Here is a 20241-nt window from a genome sequence, read left to right on the forward strand (position 1 = left end):
GGTACTCAGTCCTGGTGAGTACCGGCCCATTTAAAGCACTGGTCGTAGCGCCCTTCCCTGTCTTAACCGCAAAGACACACCAGATCGGGCATAACCTCCGGCTCTTCTGCCCTTCTACCCGCTACAAAAGGACCTTTCCACTCGTCTTCCAGGGCATCTATCGCCTACAGACCCTCACCCCACGGCCTGTCAGAAAAGAGGGCAATGCCGCAGACCTGGGAATGAATGGGGCAACCAAGTTCTCTGCCTGACCATCCACAGTTTGCTTTATACCTCGACACCAGGAATGCCAGTCAAGGACACTAACAGGCATCTGGGCTGTCACTGCCGCACCACTTGGAGGGGTCGAGTCAGAAAAGGGGACCTCCTCAACACGGCCCCTAAGAGTCCTGGTATAGTTTTTGGTCCTTTCTACATAAGAGCCTGAGCCCTCACAGCAGTCTGGAATGCTGAGGGGTGCTATCCCCTTCTTACACACGCCCCATAGCCCCCAGAGGACATACCAGCGCCACCGACCTACAACCTAGAACCCGGAGACGCTGACCATTAGACACCACCACGACTTCCATTCCGTACTGGGGCCTGAACCGGCAATGCAGAAGAGAGAAGTGGTCCACAACATTCAAGGGCGAATGTCAGCTGACAAGCTCACAGGCAAGTCCGCATGGCAGCTCCTCTTCATGGAAGCTCGTAGACAGCCATACACCATGGCTACAAAGGGGTCTACCCCCAATAGATAACCTACCCCAGCCTCCCGCAACTACTGCCCAGGACAGCACCATTGACCGCATTGTGCAAGAAATCTTGTCAATAGACCGCTGCCTTGAAGGCTTCGCCCTTGACGCAAAAAAAGTTCAATCCCATTGAATGGGGCTACCCATTTGCTGCGATAGAGCGCTTTGGCCTGGGAGACCAATTCATCGCTAAGGTGTGGCTGCTGGATGACTGCCGCAACACCCAGGTTAACTGTGGGGGCTAACTATCTGACCCTTTTTTGATTCAACGGGAAACGTATCAAGGGTGCCCCCTCTCACCACTCCTCTTCCTCATGGAAACCCTGGCCTCTACCATCTGCAACTCTGCCAGCATAGTGGCTATCACACTCCCAACTGGCCACTCCAAGATATATCTCAACACAGACGACGTCCTACTACACACTGACTGATCTCAATCAATCAATCAGGTCATTTATAGAGCGCACTACTCACCCGTAGGGTCTCAAGGCGCTGGTTTGGGGGGGGGGGTGCCGTTACTGCCAGGTCTTGAGCTTCTTCCTGAAGGAGAGGTGGTCTTGGGTCAGGCGCAGGTCGGTTGGGAGTGAGTTCCAGGTCTTGGCGGCCAGGTAGGAGAAGGACCTTCCTCCTGTTGTCGCTCTTCGGATGCGGGGGACGGCGGCGAGGGCGTGGCTGGTTGATCTGAGGAGGCGCTTGGGGGTGTAGAAGTTGATCCGGTTGTTGATGTAGCTCGGGCCTTGGTTGTGTAGGGCTTTGTGTGCGTGGGTGAGGAGACGGAAGGTGATTCTCTTGTTGACCGGGAGCCAATGCAGATCTCTCAGGTGTCCGGAGATGTGGCTGCGTCGGGGGATGTCGAGGATGAGTCTGGCCGAGGCGTTCTGGATCCGCTGGAGTCTCTTCTGGAGCTTGGCGGTGGTTCCGGCGTAGAGGGCGTTGCCGTAGTCCAGTCGGCTGGTGACGAGGGCCTGGGTGACCGTCTTGCTCGTCTCGGTGGGGATCCACCGGAAGATCTTGCGTAGCATGCGCAGGATGTTGAAGCAAGACGAGGAGACGGCGTTTACTTGTCTGGTCATGGAGAGGGAGGAGTCCAGGATGAAGCCCAGGTTGCGTGCGTGTTCCGTCGGTTTGGGTGCGGTGCCCAGGGCGGGGGGCCACCAGGAGTCGTCCCAGGCGGAGGGCGCGGAGCCCAGGATGAGGACCTCCGTCTTGTCCGAGTTCAGTTTCAGGCGGCTGGTCGTCATCCATTCGGCAACCTCTCTCATCCCTTCGTGCAGGTTGGCTCTGGCGGTGGCGGGGTCGTTGGTCAGGGAGAGGATCAGCTGGGTGTCGTCGGCGTAGGAGATTATGTTGAGGTTGTGTTGGCGTGCGATGGCCGCGAGGGGGCTCATGTAGACGTTGAAGAGGGTGGGGCTCAGTGAGGATCCTTGAGGGACGCCGCAGATGACTTTGGTGGCCTCTGACTTGAACGGTGGTAGGCGGACTCTTTGTGTTCTTCCGGCGAGAAAGGAGACGATCCATTCCAGTGCCTTGTCCTGGATTCCGATGTTGCCGAGGCGCTGTATTAGAGTGCGGTGGCAGACAGTGTCGAAAGCCGCGGAGAGGTCCAGGAGGATGAGGGCCGCTGTCTCTCCGTTGTCCATCAGAGTTCGTATGTCATCGGTGGCAGCGATGAGGGCGGTCTCGGTGCTGTGGTTCGCTCGGAAGCCAGACTGTGAGGGGTCGAGGGATCCGTTCGTCTCGAGGAAGGCGGCCAGCTGTTTGTTGACGGTCTTCTCGATGACTTTGGCCGGGAACGGGAGGAGCGAGATGGGACGGTAGTTCTTGAGGTCGGTGGGGTCTGCTGTGGGTTTCTTGAGAAGAGCGCTGAGTTCGGCGTGCTTCCAGCTCTCAGGGAAGGTGGCGGTGTCGAAGGAGGTGTTGATGATGTCCCGCAGGTGGGGTGCGATGACAGCGTCGGCCTTGTTGAAGACGTGGTGAGGGCAGGGGTCAGTCGGAGATCCGGAATGGATGGAGTTCATTGTGCGGATGGTGTCTTCGGTGCTGATTGGAGTCCAGGTGCGGAGGGTGGTGGTGGGTGGCGTTGTTGCGGTTGTGGCTTGCGTTGGTTGGTTGCTGAAGCTGTTGTGTATGTCCGCGATCTTGTTGTGGAAGTAGGATGCAAGGGAGTTGCAGAGGTCCTGCGACGGGGTGATGTCATTGTTTCCGGCGTTGGGGTTGGAGAGCTCCTTCACGATGTTGAAGAGTTCCTTGCTGTCGTGTGCGTTGTTGTCCAGCCGGTCCTTGTATGTATTTTTCTTGGTGGCGCGGATCAGTTGGTGGTGTTTCCGGGTGGCGAGCTTGAGGGTGGTCATGTTGTCCGTCGTTGGTTCCCTTCTCCAGACTTTCTCGAGGGCTCGACAGTTCTTCTTGGAGCTCTTGAGTTCGTCGGTGAACCATGGTGTTTTTCTGCTGCAGGGTCTGCTGGGCGGGGTTCTCAGAGGGGCGAGTTCGTCCGCGCCGTTGTTGATCCACTTCGTGAGGTTGTCGGCGGCCTGGCTGGGGTTCGCTGAGCTGGCGGGGGGGTGCTGGCTCAAGGAGGCGGTGAGCTGGTCGGCTGTGATCTTGTTCCAGCTTCTTCGGGCAACCTGTTGCTGGTGGTGGTGGATCGTCGTTCTTTTGAAGCTGAAGTGGACGCAGCTGTGGTCCGTCCAGTGGAGTCCTGTTGCGTGGCTGAAGGTGACGTCTTTGCTGGATGAGAAGACGGCGTCGAGTGTGTGTCCGGCGAGGTGGGTGGGGGTGGTCACCAGTTGCTTGAGTCCGAGGTTGGCGAGGTTGTCGAGCAGGCTGATGGTGTTGCGGTCGCTGTTGTTCTCCAGGTGGAAGTTGAGGTCCCCCAGGAGGATGTAGTCGGCGGAGGGGAGGGCATGCGGGCTGACGAAGTCGGCGATGTCCTCGCTGAATCGTGTGCGTGGACCCGGGGGTCGGTAGATCAGGGTGCCTCTGAGGGTGGTCTTCGGGTTGGTGTGGATCTGGAAGTGCAGGTGTTCAGCGGTGGTTAGGGTGTCGTTGGTGTGGGTCGTGATGCGGATGGTGTCTCTGTGGATGATGGCGATGCCTCCTCCCGTCTGGTTGGCGGTGCGGTCCCTCCGGATGATCTTGTAGCCCTCCGGGATGGCGATGGCGATGTCTGGGGCTGAGGAGGCGTTCATCCAGGTCTCGGTGAGGAAGGCAACGTCAGGGGCGGTGGTGTCGAGGAGGTTCCAGAGTTCTACGGCGTGTCTGTGGACGGAGCGGGTGTTGAGCAGGATGCACTTGAGGTGGTTGCTGCTGATGTTCGGCTTGGCGAGTGCAGGTGCAGGGTGAGTCCGGATGCAGGTGAATTTGCAGGCGTGGCAGCTGAAGGGTCCGTGGGTGTGCTTCGGGGCGGCTCGATGACATCCTGGGATGCGACCGGTGTTGAGTGCGATGAGATCGGCGGCGGTGTAGGTTCGTCGGGTCGGCTTCCGTCGGTGGGGGCCAGGGGTCCTGGCCCTGGGCGCGGTCCAGGCGCGGACGGGCGCAGACGGGCTTACCTTTGGCGCGCCATCGGCGCACAATCGGCGCGCCCGCTGCGCGTCAACGCTGCGCGTTCGCACGGTCACCATTTAAGGCGAAGTGCGCGGGTGGGCGGAGCAGCTGGGAGGCGGGAGCGGGGAGGGAACAGAATGAAAAAAGGGGCGGGGGCGGCATGGAAGGCGGGAAACACGGGGGAGAGCGGGCAACAACAGCGAGGGCAAAACAAGCACAAATGACGGCAAAAACAACACTCAGGACGGGCAAAAGGCAGCGAGGGAAAAACAGGCACAAATGGCGGCAAAAACAACACTCAGGACGGGCAAAAAGCAGCGAGGGAAAAACAGGCACAAATGGCGGCAAAAACAACACTCAGGACGGGCAAAAGGCAGCGAGGGAAAAACAGGCACAAATGGCGGCAAAAACAACACTCAGGACGGGCAAAAGGCAGCGAGGGAAAAACAGGCACAAATGGCGGCAAAAACAACACTCAGGACGGGCAAAAAGCAGCGAGGGAAAAACAGGCACAAATGGCGGCAAAAACAACACTCAGGACGGGCAAAAAGCAGCGAGGGAAAAACAAGCACAAATGATGGTCCAAACAGACCAGAGCAGCGACGGCAGGGTCAGCCGGAAGCGCGGCTTGGCAGCGAGGCAGAGGGCACAGCAGGGGGGCACACGCAGCAGCTGGTGGCCGTGCGGCGCGGGGGTGTCCCACAAGTGGGTCACACTCACCTGTGTCGCACGGTCGCCTTTTAAGGCCAAGTGCGCGGGTGGGCGGAGCAGCTGGGAGGCGGGAGCGGGGAGGGAACAGAATGAAAAAAGGGGCGGGGGCGGCGTGGAAGGCGGGAAACACGGGGGAGAGCGGGCAACAACAGCGAGGGCAAAAAAAGCACAAATGACGGCAAAAACAACACTCAGGACGGGCAAAAGGCAGCGAGGGAAAAACAGGCACAAATGGCGGCAAAAACAACACTCAGGACGGGCAAAAAGCAGCGAGGGAAAAACAGGCACAAATGGCGGCAAAAACAACACTCAGGACGGGCAAAAGGCAGCGAGGGAAAAACAGGCACAAATGGCGGCAAAAACAACACTCAGGACGGGCAAAAAGCAGCGAGGGAAAAACAGGCACAAATGGTGGCAAAAACAACACTCAGGACGGGCAAAAAGCAGCGAGGGAAAAACAAGCACAAATGATGGTCCAAACAGACCAGAGCAGCGACGGCAGGGTCAGCCGGAAGCGCGGCTTGGCAGCGAGGCAGAGGGCACAGCAGGGGGGCACACGCAGCAGCTGGTGGCCGTGCGGCGCGGGGGTGTCCCACAAGTGGGTCACACTCACCTGTGTCGCACGGTCGCCTTTTAAGGCCAAGTGCGCGGGTGGGCGGAGCAGCTGGGAGGCGGGAGCGGGGAGGGAACAGAATGAAAAAAGGGGCGGGGGCGGCGTGGAAGGCGGGAAACACGGGGGAGAGCGGGCAACAACAGCGAGGGCAAAACAAGCACAAATGACGGCAAAAACAACACTCAGGACGGGCAAAAGGCAGCGAGGGAAAAACAGGCACAAATGGCGGCAAAAACAACACTCAGGACGGGCAAAAAGCAGCGAGGGAAAAACAGGCACAAATGGCGGCAAAAACAACACTCAGGACGGGCAAAAGGCAGCGAGGGAAAAACAGGCACAAATGGCGGCAAAAACAACACTCAGGACGGGCAAAAAGCAGCGAGGGAAAAACAGGCACAAATGGCGGCAAAAACAACACTCAGGACGGGCAAAAAGCAGCGAGGGAAAAACAAGCACAAATGATGGTCCAAACAGACCAGAGCAGCGACGGCAGGGTCAGCCGGAAGCGCGGCTTGGCAGCGAGGCAGAGGGCACAGCAGGGGGGCACACGCAGCAGCTGGTGGCCGTGCGGCGCGGGGGCTGCAACGATCCCTCCCAGCCTTGCTGGGAGTCATCAATGACTTCTCGATACTTTCTAGCTATAAAGTAAACTGGGACAAGAGTGAAACCCTTCCAATCTAGGCTGGTACCACCATACTTGGTTACCCTTTCTACTGGCAACCTTCCCGGAACCCAGACTAGCTGCAACCAGGCTAATGGCGTCGTTCCAGTGGAGGCCTGGGCCTCCCATTGGTGGAACATTACACCCGTGCTCTCCAGCTTTCCCATCTGTCATACATGCTGTCTGACGTGCCGGACCCGCCACACTGGGTCCACATTGAACAGGAATTACTCTCCTCTGGCATGTTCCTTTCTATCCTAAATGGGGCCCGCACCGGCCCACATAACCCCACCCACCTGGTGTTGCACCTTATGCACAAGGTCTGGCAACACGCACACCACCTACTCGGGAGGGACCTACGACAACATGAAAAGGTCCATTGTGGGCAATGCCAGCATACACATCTATGGACAGACTCTGTCCTGGGCTCAATGGAGGGAATGGGTATCCACAGTCTTGACCAGCTCTTACTAAATTGAGGCCTAAAACCAAGTGACTGACTGACAGAGAGAAATTCGGCCTTCACCCGACACAAACTGGCGCTACATGCAATTGCAACATTGCCTGAGAAGTTGTTTGGGCCCTCGCCCGTGGTCCCTACAGCCTTCGCCTGTAGTGTCTTATCTGCACATCTGGAGGAGACACAAAAGGGTGATGTCAGTGCTGTACGGTTCACTTTCATCCCACCTCTTCTCACAGCCTCTCTCACCTGCTAGTCACATATGAAGACGATGAATGGGCAGATATCCTACAGACCCTGGGCAGAGGTACAGGGGAGGCTCGTCTGAAGTTCTGCCTTTTTAGGACATTACACGACTGGCATTGGACCCCGACAAAATTGAACAGAGCAGGTCTCTTCCCACACTCAAACTATTGGATATGGGGGAACACCCTACCCTTCCTTATCTCCTCCTCATACCTCCCCCCTCTCTCCCCCCCATCCCCACCCCCTTTTATCTCTCCCCTATGTAACCACGGACCCCTTATCCTATCCCCCTCAACCTCTCCCTTACCCCGCTAACCCAACTCCTCATCCTCGTCCCTTTTCTCCCTCCCTCCCTTCTCCCCTCCACCTCCATTAACACCCCCTTCCACAATCCCTTCTCCTCCTCCTCCATCCCCCATACATGCATGCAGGACCACAAAATGACATGGCCCACCCCCACTTACCCCGGCGACAACAGACTAGACCCCCGGCCCCACCAATCCAGTCCCCTCACCTTCTTCTTCTTTATCTCTTTCATTGTATCCCCATTCATTACTTCAACAATGTATGGATATACCACTGACTGCAGGATCGGAGAGCATTCCTTTCTCCCTCCCTATTTGCAACTCAACCTTGACCTGTCCTTTGCCCCACACGCTGTCTGCACCACCCGACCCGGGCGCTCTACCTACTCAGTAGTCTCACCCTCCCTCTACACAGGAGATGCCTTTTATTCAGGGTGCTTATTTTTCCCGACCCCCACCCAAAAACCTTTGACACTACAAGCACCGCGGAATGTGTCCCCTGGGGGCAAGCCCCACGCAGTGACACAGCCTTTTCAGTTTCTCTCCTTGCAGGTCACCACCCTACATCATTGGCCCTCGGAATTACTCAAGAGCATTTGTTAGCACCCACAGCAGCTCTTGGACATTGCCTCCTACCACGCCCCCTACGACCACTTCCCCATCTACCACTCCCTTATTGTTATGTATTATCTCATCCTGTTTACTACTATACAAAGTTGTCAAACCTGACTGTTGGATGACGTTTAACCATGCTGTACATTTCTATTCCTTACTTAATAAACAATTGCAACACAAAAAAACAGATAAAAACATAATATAAGAAAATTAACCTCCAATGCTTGGCATAGGATTTTAGCAAGGAGGTACTTCTAAAGCCCTGAATAATCTATACTAAAAGCTGCAGCACCCCATTCTCTGGAGCCCAATCCTCTCAATCTCCAGACCGACACAGCCAGTCTCTGAAGAGGTAGACACCCCATTGACCTGAGAGGGAAGGGAACAACGGAATTCTCCAAGATGGTAGAACCACCAAGCTCCTTAGGAGAGGGAACCAAAGGCACATCGGCCAGAATGGGACCACTACAATGATTTGATTTCCACACTTTTTCTCTGAACTCTCGATAGAAGGCAAGGAATGAGAGGGATAGGTGAGAATGCACACAGAAGCTGAGGGTGAAGATAGAACTTCTAGCCCCCGTGCTTCTGGATCCTGACATTAAGAGAGAAACCTCAGGAGTTGAGTGTCTTTTCTAGAAGCAAACAGGTCTGACCAAGTATCCCAGAACCTGCAACATATCTGGGAGCATAGCAGAAGAGAGAGGGACAGGTCTTGAGGTGAGTGAAGACCCATGCTTAGTCGGTCTGCCACTGAATTGCTCACTCCCCTGCTATGAACCACCTTCAGTGTAAGGAGATGTTTCTCTGCTCAAATCCCAACCCTAAAGGCTACCAGATCTAGAGAGGCAGAACTTGTCTCCCCAGTCTTTTCACATGGAACACTGCAGTAGTGTTGTCCATTCTGATTAATACTTGCTCATTCCAAATGAGAGTCCTGAACTTCAAAAGAGCGTAGTGGATTGCTGATAACTCCTTCCAGTTTAAGGCTTTCACACTGTCCTTTAAAAACCATCTCCCTCAAGCCCCCCTGGTCTGTAAGGTGGCACGCCAGCCTAGTGGACTGGCATCCGCAGCGCAGCAATTCCCTGTGAGAGTTTCAAGGCGCTAGAGCTATTTGCTGCTGCATGGAGGTTTGATCATTCAAACATCCAAGTCTTTAGTTCTCTTCTGAATTGCTGGAGCGTTGGAGCGGTCCTGAGGTGTAGGGGGAGGTTGGCCAAGCCTTGGTTGCCAGGAGCAAGAAGGAGCGTCCTCCGCTGTTGGCTCGACGGATCTGTGGTGTGTCTGCGAGGGAGAGGGAAGCTGATCGAAGGTGTCTGGTCAGTTGGTGGAGAGTCAGGCATTTGTTAATGCATGCTGGATGTACTGTAGTGTAGTTCCTATATTCCCAATAGGCTCTGCGCATTGGAATAACATATCCTACAGATGTGACGTAGGACTTATGTCTACTAGGTCTCTATCGAATGTATTAGACTTAATTGTGAGTGCCAGCTAGCTCAGAGGTCACTAGAAACTTTCTTGAGTTCACAAGAAGGGATTAGTTTCTGACAATGGCATAAACATGACAACTTTGTTTCCCCAAGATAAAACTGACCTTCAGAGTCGTGGAAACAATAGATAGTTATTTTACTCAGTCAATCGTGCATGCTTCGTTTCACCAGAGGTGCAGAGAAAATTGAAAGACGGGCGTTTTCAATAAAAGGATTTATTGAACAGTCTTCTTTCTCAAGCTTAAGAAATGAACTGCTACAATCGTAAAACTGGTTGCAAAATATAATGCATACAGTAAAAAGAGTAGGATAAAATAATACTGTAAGAGCATTGTATGGCTCCGAAACCATTAAAAAATACATACATAAAATATCAGATGCTAAAAGTACTCAACTGGTGCGTCTAAAATACGCCTACCCCGGTGTACCTAACCTAAGCCTGGTACGAGGGAAGAAGTAAGTGAGGTGTAGCATAAATGTAGTATTCTTTGCCAAGAATATGTCCAAGAGTTCTCTAAGGGTCTAATCAGCTCCGTACCTTGATTTGGAATGAAGAAGGTCAAGCTCAGGACTCGATTTCCCAACACCCCACAAGGGGAGCTTGGAAACACTGGAGCTGGATTTCTCGTCAGGAGAAAAGACAGCGTCTCTCTCAGTGCGTCTGCTGGAGGGTCGGCTTTCTTCGGCACTTGCAGTAGCAGGGCGCGTCGGGCAAGTAGATAGTCAAACTGCTCCAAACCACTGTGTGTTTGCTAAGGCAAGTGTGGGCATATTTATACCTTGAAGTTGCCGAGTTTGACGTAAAGGTGGACATAATAACGTCATTAAAGACTCTCAGTTCTTTGAAAACTCCTGGAGTTCTTGGACAAGTCAGTATTCGAGCAAGGGGAAGTCCCTAGCCGCTGAAGCTGAGTTTTCCAAGAAATCGTTGTAGATTTTCGGAACTAGTGGAAGTAGCCCTGCCGTATTTGGACTGCATGAGCTATGTCTAAATATGGTTATGATTCTTATGCCTATATAAGGACATAGTGATTTATACCTATATAAGGACATGAATCGGGAAAATTACAATAGGGTCCTAAAATGTTCCACAACAGTATTCCAGTCACCGATCGAATCCGTGACTGGAAGATACCTATCCCAATCAATAGAGGATGGGCCCCAATACTTCCCCAGATGAATATACAAGGGTCTCATGTGCAGTCTCGTCCATGGGACCAAGAACACACAAAAAGCCATGTGACTCTGAACTCTGAGGTACACTCTTGCTTTCGCTTCCTTCTTGGAGAAAAGAGCAAAGTGTCCCTCATCTCACGGCTCTCCCTGCTGTAAGACAGATCACGTCCAAATCTGACCTAAAATGAGCTCTGTTGAAAATGCTGTCCTGACAATGATCCAGTTTGCTCTTCCGTAGGTTGAACAGACAGCCATGGTTTTGAAGGCAATTGCTCATGACCTCCCAACCTCTCAATGCCTCTTTTACTGAGGGAGCATGGAAAAACCAGTTGTCCAAATAAGGGAAGACACTCCAATCCTGAAGATGTAGGAGCACTACCAGTGGCACTATTATTTTGGTAAACACCCTTGGGGTAGATTTGATGCTCAAGGGTAGTATCTGGAACTGAAAGTGCTTCCACAGAACAATAAACCTGAGATATTGTTGATGAGGTTCTGCAATTGCAATATGAAAATACGCATCTGTTAGATTAATGGTAATCATGAAGGCATTGTCCGGACTCAAATGAATAATCTTCTGTTCAGTCTCCATGTTGAACGGATATCTTTGAATCCACTTGTTGACCCCCTCTTAAGTCTATAACTAATCTGCATTGACCTGAAGGCTTTGGAACCAGGAAGATCCTCAAATACACTCCTTTGCCCCTTTCTGGGGATTCATACCACCACACCCTTTTGAACCAGACTGAGAATTGGCTCCTTCGAACCTGAACACTGTAAATCATTGGGTAGATCTAGCGTAGGAATGATATCCGAGCTAACAGGAGGTTCCAAGAACTCTATTAGGTATTACCTCCAGACCACTTGATTTGGCCAAGCATCTGAAGTAGATTCCTCCCAGGCCAGAAGGAGCAATCTTATCCTGTCTCACGCAGGAAGGAAGGAACTGACACATACTGTACATGCTTAGTGATTTAGAAGACCAGGCCAGATCTTTCCAGGATAACATCCTGGTTTTCACCGAAGACAAAAAAAAGTGCATCTCAGAACTCTGGCAGGTGTCTACAGAAGATTGTCATCAAGTGGATTGGTTTGGGCTGCTGATACATGCAAATTATTTGAATCCCAGATAGATTATTTGGGGCATATTATTTCTTACAAGGGTATGGTGCCAATAAATAGCATAGTAAATGTCCTAAATAAAGCTCCAACGCCCATCAACAAGGAACAGCTGATATCTTTTAATGGACTATCTGAATATTATACAAACTTTGTGCCAAAGTTTGCTTCTACTATGGAAGCCTTCTGAAAGCTACTTAGTAAAGGAGTGGATTTTGTTTGGGGTCAAGGTATTTGATCTCATCAAATTACTAATAAATCAGTCACCATCACTGCAACCTCTTCATGCGGAAAATCCTGCACCCTTACTGTGTGACAAGTGCATATAGCGTGGGTGCCATATTGTCACAAAACACTGGAAATTCAGAATGGATGGTGGCAAATGCTTCCATGACTTTGAGTGAAGCTCAATTCAGGATACTTTATCAAAGAGCGTAAACTTTTAGCCTATCTGTGGATGACAAACCATTTCAGATATTTTGTTTGTGGAATTAAATGTACGCATCAGGGGGGAGGAGCTTGGCGGGCATCCATGATGGCCGCGTGAGCACAGCGCTCTCCGGACCCCCGCCACTCCCGGCATGATATCCTGAACATATCCTGATTTCTTACAAGGGCTAATAAAGAGGAACCTGGGCTGATCCTAATATTGTTTTTGGATTTCGAATTGGACCAGGGGCACCGAAGCTGCGTCGACTCAAACTTTCGGGGCCCGCCTTGGTGGTGCGCCCGGGTCTTGGTGAGGCTCTGTTGCCGTGTCTGAGTTGAACAACAGCGGCAGGGGGACTCGACCAATGGGCCCCCCTATTAACTTTCGGTTTCGATTCTGACTCAGACTACGTCTTCTAGCGGAAGTGTCTGGCCGGTGCTGGGTCCAGCGGCGCGAGGCTACAGTTGCACCCTTTGCCTGCTTCGTGTCCTTCTGGGCCGATTCGCACCTCGACTTGCCCTCGCTGCTGATTTCATCGGCTCCGGCGCCCTGTCTTCCTGCGGCCATTTTCACCAGGTCGCGTGGGTCTTTTGGGGACGCGGTCTCCACTATGACTGGCAGAGGGGACCAAGAGAGGCGAAAAACCAAGACGCCCCTTCGCGGGGGCCCGGTCCAGTCTAATATCATGGACCGGTACACACAATCGAAGGTGTCCCCCAGTGCTACCTTGCCTGGCCCGAGTGCAGTGGGGCACCCTTTGGATGCGGCGGCGGAGCCGTCCCTGCAGGACATCATGGGCGCCATCTCTGGCATGAGAGAAACCATCGGCCAACAGTATGAGGCTCTGGCCCACAAAATCGATACCGTGGCTATTGATGTGAACCTGATTCGGGCCGACTTATCTAAAACCAATGAGAAGGTGAAGTCATTGGACCTCAAGTCATCTAGCCTCACGGCCGACGTCTCGGAGATGCAGACGGAGATCGGCAACCTCAGAAAGGTGAACGATTTCATGACTCAGCGCCTGGAGGATTTTGAAAACAGGGCACGGCGTTGTAACGTGCGTGTGATCGGTGTCCCGGAAAATCCTGATCCGCATTCTGTTGATCTCCTGGTCGAGGACTTGATACAAAACTACCTTTCTCCGTCCGGATTGAGTAAGTTCTTTGTGGTGGAACGTGCCCATCGTGTTCCGGGTGGCCAGGGTAAGCCGGGCGCCCTGCCGAGGCCCATTGTCGCAAAACTTTTTCATTATAGGGATCGAGACGCTATCCTGCAGGCCTCGAGAGTTAAGGGCCCGGTGGCTTTCGAAAATGCCACGGTGAACTTTTACCCGGACTTCTCACAGCTTGTGCAGAGACAGCGCATGGGCTTCCGTGGAGTTAAGAAGCGTCTTCGAGACCTGGGTCTGAGATACGCCATGCTTTTTCCTACCAGGCTACGAGTGGAGTACAAAGAACGGACCCTTTTCTTTGATCGACCTGATTCGGTAAATGACTGGCTGGACTCTCTGCCGGACCGGCCACATCTGACTGATCCCACCGAGCACCCGGGTGGTGCCGAGGGTGGCGTGGAGAGCTGAATTTGTAATCTGGGCCCCTGTTTCCGTATTATTATGTTATCTCTTCCTGGGTTCTGTACTTGAACGCATCTTTTTTCTATGTATTCTCTTCTCCCTTACTTTCTGTCGGGGTGGCGGTGGGACTGAGCCCTTTCCTCCTCCGGGGTCTTTTTGTAGAACGGGGTTTTTTGGGCGACAGGCACACTGCATGTTGGGGTGGCTTCTTTGTCTACTGCAGGGGTGCAGGGTGGGGGGTGTTTCCGTGGGTGTTGGGGGGTGGGCTGTTGGGGAGTTTGTAGTTTGTGTTTTGTTTTCTCAAGGCGATTCTATTTTGATGATTGTACTTTCAGTGTCATGCTCATTGGGGGAGGGTTCCTGCATTACTTCGTGGGATGGGGGGTAGCGGGTTGAGGTTTATTTCATGGAATGTCAATGGTCTAGGGGATCGTATTAAGCGGGGGGTGGTGTTGCGCTGCCTGCGACGTTTGTCGCCCGATATTGTTTTTTTGCAGGAGACGCACCTGGTGGGCAATACTTGTCACGCGATGAATAGGTGGGGCTATCGTCTTGTTGCGCACTCAGGGTTTACAACGGGTTCCAGGGGGGTGGGCATCCTGGTCCGGGCTTCCCTTCCCCTCGCGATAGATGATGTGATCCTTGATGATCGGGGGCGCTATGCCGTCCTCGTGGGTCGATGTGAGGGCAAAACCCTCTCCCTGTTTTCCGTCTATGTGCCCCCCGGCTTGCAAGCCTCTACCTTCTCTGATTTGGGCCGAGTTCTGTTGGGCCTCCCTGATGGTGCTCTCTTCATGGCTGGTGACTTTAATTCTGTTCTCTCTGGTCTAAGTGATCGTTACCCCCCTAGGGATACTCCTTCGACCCAATTATGGCTGGGTGGTTTTTTGGATACTTTTGGTTTGGTGGACTGTTGGCGACTTATGCACCCCACTCAACTTCAATATACTTTCCACTCTGGGGCCCACGGGAGTTTGTCTAGACTAGATTACTTCCTCATGCCAGCTGAACAGTCATCGGCTGTCCGCGAGATTAGACACCTCCCCCGGGGCATCTCAGACCATTCTCCGCTCTGGCTCTGGTTTGATGTGGGGGCGGAGGCGGCGGGCCGGGTGGCCCCTATCAACCCTTGGTACCTGACCTCCCCTGAGACCCGTGGTCGATTGATTACGTCCTTGGACAACTACTTTCTGGAGAACGAGGGGTCTGTCTCTTCTGCGGTGTCCCTATGGGAGGCTTTTAAGACTGTGATTCGTGGGCAGGCCCTGTCTCTTATTGCTGAAACCAAAAAGGCAAGGAATCGGGAGGTGGTGGAGCTTGAGATGGAAATACTTGCGATGGAGGCTGACCTGGAATCGAATGTCACTCGTGACAAACTCCATGCCCTGGGTCTGAAGCAATTGGCCTATAAGTCTCTGGTCACAGATGCGGCCAAAACGATGTTTAGAGAGCAACAGGGTCGTCTGTATGATGTCGGAGACAAAGCGGGGAAATTGCTTGCCTGGTTGGACAAGAAGGAGAGGGCGAATTGAGTGGTGCCTGTGATTCAGACTTTGAATGGTGTGAGAGTGACAGACCCGGTTGAAATAGTGGAATGTTTTGCGGACTATTTTCGTGCGGTTTACTCCCCAGTGTCAGAAAGGGATGAAGACGACTCTCGCCTTTTGCTGCGCGACATAGCTTTGCCATGCCTCTCCGATTTGGAGCGGTCCTTTATGGAGGCCCCGTTCTCTACGGACGAAATCGCGACTGCGATTCGCTCTCTCCGTTCGGGCAAGGCTTTGGGCCCGAACGGTTTGCCAATTGAGTTATACAAACTGCGTCCTGATAAGATTGCGCCCTATCTTCGAACAATGTTTTCGGAGTCCCGGGAGCGGGGTGTTCTCCCTTATGACCAGCGCCTGGCTACGATTGTGGTAATTCCTAAAGATGGTAAGCCCCGGGATCTTTGTTCGTCTTATAGACCCATCTCCCTGTTAAATGTTGAGCCTAAGGTTCTTGCCAAACTCTTGGCTACTCGCCTCCTCACGGTCGTTAGTGACTTGATTCATCCGGACCAATCCGGATTTATCCCGCACCGTAACACAGCCCTTAATCTACGTCGCCTCCATGGAGCCATCGCGAGGGCGGGGCTTCTGACGGAGCCGGCCATTTTGGCCTCGTTGGACGCCTCGATGGCCTTCGACACGATAGAGTGGCCCTACCTTTGGGCGGCTCTTGAGAAGTTTGGTTTTGGCCCGGGGTTCATCGGATGGGTGAAGCTACTGTATACCGACCCCCTGGCACAGGTCGTGGTTAATGGTCGAGTGTCGTCTCCCTTTCCCCTTGGTAGGGGGACCAGACAGGGGTGCCCCTTGTCTCCACTACTTTTTGCTCTCGCATTAGAGCCGCTAGCTGCGTGGATTCGCTGGGAGCCTTCCCTCAAGGGTATACGTTGGTCCCCAGATTTTGAGGACCGTGTTTCGCTTTACGCGGACGACATTCTTCTTTATCTTACTTCCCCGCGTAAATCTTTGAATGTCTTATTTGACGTTCTCGCCTCATTTGGTAAGAATTCTGGTTTGATTATAAACTGGGCTAAATCTTGTGTCTATGTTCTTTCGGGTGACCTGCCCCCATTGCCGAATAGATTTCCCATCCAGGTTGTTCAGTCCGGTTTCAAACATTTGTTTTTTTTTATTACATTGGATTCGTCGCTCCGGTTTGAACGTAATCTCCTTCCCCCGCTTCATAGATTGCGGCTGGACGTGGCTCGCTGGCGTAAATTACCTTTGTCACCGCTAGGCAGGGCTGCCCTTTTCAAGATGATGTCCTTACCGCGATTCCTTTACGCACTCCAGAATTCCTATGATGATATCCCCGCTACTTATTTCCGAGAGGTCGAGAGTCTACAAAGGCAACTGATTTGGGACGGGCGCCCACGTATCGCACTTGCGAAGCTCACCATCCCTTGGTATGACGGGGGCATAGCACTTCCTGATATCAAGAGATATTATTGGGCTACTCAACTGTCTGCCATTAACCACTCGATGTACTCCCCGGGTCCGGATCCGGCCTTTGAAATGGACAGACTCCAACTGCCGGGTGGTAACTTTAATAGAGCGCTTTACTCTAGGTCGGCTGGGCTCCACCTTACGGGACCAACTAGGATTGCGGTTAGTGTGTGGCGCGCTGCGAATGTGAGCTTGGGGTGGGATGAACGAGTGACGCTGGCAACTCCGCTTTTTGCATCTGAGCGTCTGGGATGTCTTTGGACAACGAAAGGGTTTGACCGTTGGGACATGATTGGAATCTGTAGAGTGGGTGACGTGTGTGCGAATGGGGCAGTGAAGTCCTTCGAGGCCCTTCGAAATGATTATGACCTGAGTGATAGGGAATTTTTTAGATATTTACAGGTCCGTCATGCCCTCACTTCTGTTCTGACTTCCGGTGCCGCCATCCCTGAGTCCTCCCCCCTCGAGGATCGTATCCTGGATGGCTATCTCCCTGATAGCACTATCTCCTTGATCTATAAGAAGCTGATTCACAATCGCGCTGACTTGCTCGTTCGACTTAGAGAAGCGTGGGTCGGCGACGGGCTGGAATTAGATGATGAGGATTGGCAATCGCGTTATCTTCTCCGAAAGAGGTTGCCATTCCTGCCCGTCTCCGTCTGGTTCAACTCAAGATCCTCCACCGGGTGTATGTTACTGGTCCTCGTTTGGTTGCGATGGGTTTTTCCCCGGATGGCCTATGCAAGCGTGGATGTGGGATGAGTGCTACGTTCCTTCACATTATTTGGGAGTGTCCGAGGGTGGCTGCCTATTGGACTGCGGTGCTTGCGGTGATGGCTGACGTGACTGGAATTGCACTGGTGCCGGAGGCCCGGAGATGCTTGTTGAACGTGTGGGAACCTACCGACTGTTAGGTGGCCCAAACCAGATGGGCGACCCTGGGGTATATGGTTGCGAAGCGGGACATAGCGCAACTTTGGGGCTCCCACAGGCCCCCCACTGTCTCTGTGTGGGAAGAAAACATGGACTGGTCTATGTTCCGCGAAAAGACCGTCTACACAGCTAGGGGCAGACCTAGGGCATGGACGAAGATCTGGTGTCAGTGGAACGCCTATCGCGGAGATATTTGTGCTCCTCCCCTGGTGGAGGGCCCTGATGTTCCCTCATCACCCTAGGTTGATGTTCCTGAAATTTCATGTACTGTCCTTTGGCTTGATTGACCTCCCCGCTGTCTCCCCGCCTTAACTTGTCCTACTGATTATGACTTCGTATTCCTGATTAGTGGGTTTCCCTCCCCTCCAGGGCTGACTCTCTGTGTATTACTCCTCCGCCTTGTTTTTTATGTTTGTCGTTTTGGTGTGTTTTAAAATAAGAAAATTGTCTTATCCTGTTCCATACTGTGGGCGACAATTTGTGTCCAGTTTGTGCCTGACCGCCGGAGTGGCGACCACTGTTTTATACCACATTATGCTTCGTTCTTAGCGGCCAGCCCGTGCGGTTGTGGGCCCATCTCTGTACACATGATTTTGTTGCTCAATAAAAGTTTTTAACCAAAAAAAAAAAAAAAAATGTACGCATCAGACAGACCATAAGCCACTGGTGCATATTTTGTCTTCTGGTGGAGGAAGTAATCCTACTGCTCGCATTGCAAGACTTAGCTCTAAACTGTAAGATTCCAATTTTTATATTGCATTTGTTTCTGGCCATAAGAATCAAACTGCTGATTTTATTTAAAAAAATGCCATGATTAGAGGAGATGGTGGATTTTGAAAATATTGATTGTAGTGTGGTTCCTAGTGTAAGTGATGTTTGCATGATGTGTGACGTAAATCTGGATGACAAGTTATGTCTTATGGAAATATAAAGCTATGGAATATAAATTGGTTACATATATTTGCAGGGCCACATGGTAAAGGTAAATCCATTAAGGATTCTCATAATTTGTTTGCTCAGGTTGCTGCTGAATTAAGTTTTGAAGGATAATTTATATTTCATAATGAAAACGTGGTTTCACTTACAGGCATGCACGAGCAGTTGCTTAGAGTGTGTTATTCTGGTCACCAGGGTATGTCTGAATTGAAAAATCTATGGGGCAGTCATTAGTGGTAGCCAGGAATGTATGGTGATGCTGATCAATGGTTAGATTTTGTCATGTGTATTTTGCCGCTGATAAAAAATGTAAACCTCAAACCTCATCCATGCAAAATATCAAATGGCCCATGTTTGCAGGGCAGAAAGTAGGTTTGGATATTGCCAGTTCTTCCAAAGGTAACATGCACCTCGCAATTGTCCTGGTGGACTAACATTCCAAATGGCCAGATTTCATGTTCACTGAAAGGGTGACTTAGTCGGTGGTCTTACAATTGTTGATAGATTCTTTGATCTAAGAATGTTTTCCAGAAGTCATACTATAATACAATGGAGTTCAGTTTCTGTCATATGAAATGTCAAGGTTCTTACAAATGCATGATATTTAACATATCAAAACAGTCTTATTATGATCGCCACTGTAATGGCCAAGTGGAAAGCTTTAACAGTTATTTGAAGAAGAGAGTACATTTGGCTATGGTTGGTAACATCTCCTTCTTTTTGAATATAAGCAAAAGACTGTGGGCTTACAATATTACTCCCAACACTGTCACAGAAGTGTCTCGTTTTATGTTGTTGAAAGGTAGACCACCAACTTCATAAGTTCGTCATTGGTGATTAAATAATTAATGCATTCAGGTGAGCGCACTGTTATCAAAAACAACGTGTCTATGAAACAAACAACCTCAAAGATAAAACATGATACTGTTCATGACGTTCCATGTTTTACAATATTCGAGGGTGATTACATCAGAATCTGATTACCTGGATGTATGGAGAAAGTAAAAAACAAGTTTTCCAAACTGGTGAAAGTTGTTGCTTATCAAAGTGAGTGCTATCACTCAAGATGGCAAGTATTGCAGCATTAAAAGACTGTTTAAATGTAAAGAAGGTCTTCCATGTTTTCGAGTACCACAATGCAATGATAATTGTGCGAGAGAAAATGGTGATATTGTGGATGGTATGTGTTAGACATGGGGGTCTCTAGTTGGCAGTGGCTGGCCACAGTCCAAGTAGGGAATCTTATGCCTAAGTCAGAGTAAGGGGGCTACACCCTTTGATAACCCCTGCTCAACCCTGTTGTAACGTAGCACGAGCAGCTAGGCTTATCTCAGAGGTAGTGTGTAAAGCATTTATGATCATACACAGTAACACAGTGAAGGACACTACAAAGGGACACCACACAAGTAGTTATAAAAAGTATCTTTATATATAGACTTAACACAAGACCAATAACGGTAAAAAGCCACAATACTGAAAATGGGGGGTACTCTTGAAAAGTTAGAAAAAGAGTTCAGAGTGTTCAAATAGGGGTTCAGTTCAAAGTAGGGGTCTCTGCGACCCTTTTACTTACAAAGTACGTGGATTTTGTAGCAAAACAAGCAAAATGTCGCAAACGAGCTGTATCGATGATTTTCCCCGCGCTAGGCTGGCAATGCGTTGAATCCTTGCTGCAAGGGAGGATGATGCGCCGG

This window comes from Lissotriton helveticus, chromosome 5_1 (assembly GCF_964261635.1).
Source record: "Lissotriton helveticus chromosome 5_1, aLisHel1.1, whole genome shotgun sequence".
NCBI classification, from domain to species: domain Eukaryota; kingdom Metazoa; phylum Chordata; class Amphibia; order Caudata; family Salamandridae; genus Lissotriton; species Lissotriton helveticus.